Genomic DNA, 1,236 nt, shown 5'->3' on the forward strand with positions numbered 1-1,236 from the left:
AGGATGCAGTGAGAACTAGGATCAAGAAGACTGTCATCTATTATGGGGTTAGGTCAGGCAGGGCAGGCTCCACCAAGCAAGAGATTTTAGTTGAAATCTAAGGGATGAGCATAGGTACCAAAGTGGGACAGGGTAGCGGTGACATCTGGTGAAGGGAACAGCCTGTGCAAAAGCCCCATGGTAGGAAGCCCTTGCGTAGTTAGAGAGGGGCACATGGTAAGATTGGAATTTGGGGCCAGATAATCCAGGGTGTCTGGCAAGTTCTTTGAGCCTCGGTCTCTATCTGTAAAATGGGAATACTATTACTCCCTCTTTCTAGGGTTTATCTGAAGCTGTGGGAAGGATTTTGGAATGAGAAGCTCTTTTATGGGATAGTGAAGTAACTGAATATGTTTGGTAAAATGCACCCTGGTCTCTGAATGGAGAATAGATCATACAGGGTCAAAAGTGAAAGCACTGTATAATTCCCCCGCAGCCTCCCTCCCGCTGCCATTTTGTGCCTGGAAAATAGCTAGGATACGTTTATTAAGCACCTACTGTGTGCCCTGGGTTGTAGGTCCAAAGGATGAATGGAACTCAGCTCTGGCTTTCACTAAGCTCATAATATATTTTGAGTGCCGTAAGGGACTGCAGAGGTACTTTGGGGGCCCTCCTGCAGGGTAAGAGGATGGAGGCTCTTTGCCCCTCCGCCTGACACATGCACATGAAGCACATCAGCTCTGCATGTATCTGTTGTGTAGACTGAGTTTCCACATCATGCTTGCATTCGAAGAGAGGACAGGCCCAAGAGAAGAGAGATGGCATCCGGAGCTCCGGGCATGGTGTTTGTGGGGAAAGTGCACCCAGTTCTGGGCTGACCGCAGGGGTTAACTCATGGCAATGGCCATGGAATCCTTCGGCTGATTCCAACACAAGAGGTCCCTGCTGGGAACTAGAACAGGCAGTTGGCCCTGGAGGTCTTTCCATAGGCACTGGAGAGAATAGTTCCCATTTATTGAACATCTCCTAAATGCTCGGTCCATTGAAAAAGGTATTCTGAATTTGACCCCTCAGTAATTCTGTGCATGAAGGGTGTTTAGGCCCATTTTTCAGAAGAGAAATGAATTGTTAAGGCCCCTGGGAAGGGTAGAGCTGGGTTCGAATGTGGGCTTCTCTATTAAGTCTTCTTCCCATTATTGTCTGCTGCCCTCCAAATACCAGCTGTGACCAAGGCTGGACCCTTCTGGGAACTGGGAA

Source organism: Pteropus vampyrus, unplaced genomic scaffold (genome assembly GCF_000151845.1).
Source record: "Pteropus vampyrus isolate Shadow unplaced genomic scaffold, Pvam_2.0 Scaffold23, whole genome shotgun sequence".
NCBI classification, from domain to species: Eukaryota; Metazoa; Chordata; class Mammalia; order Chiroptera; family Pteropodidae; genus Pteropus; species Pteropus vampyrus.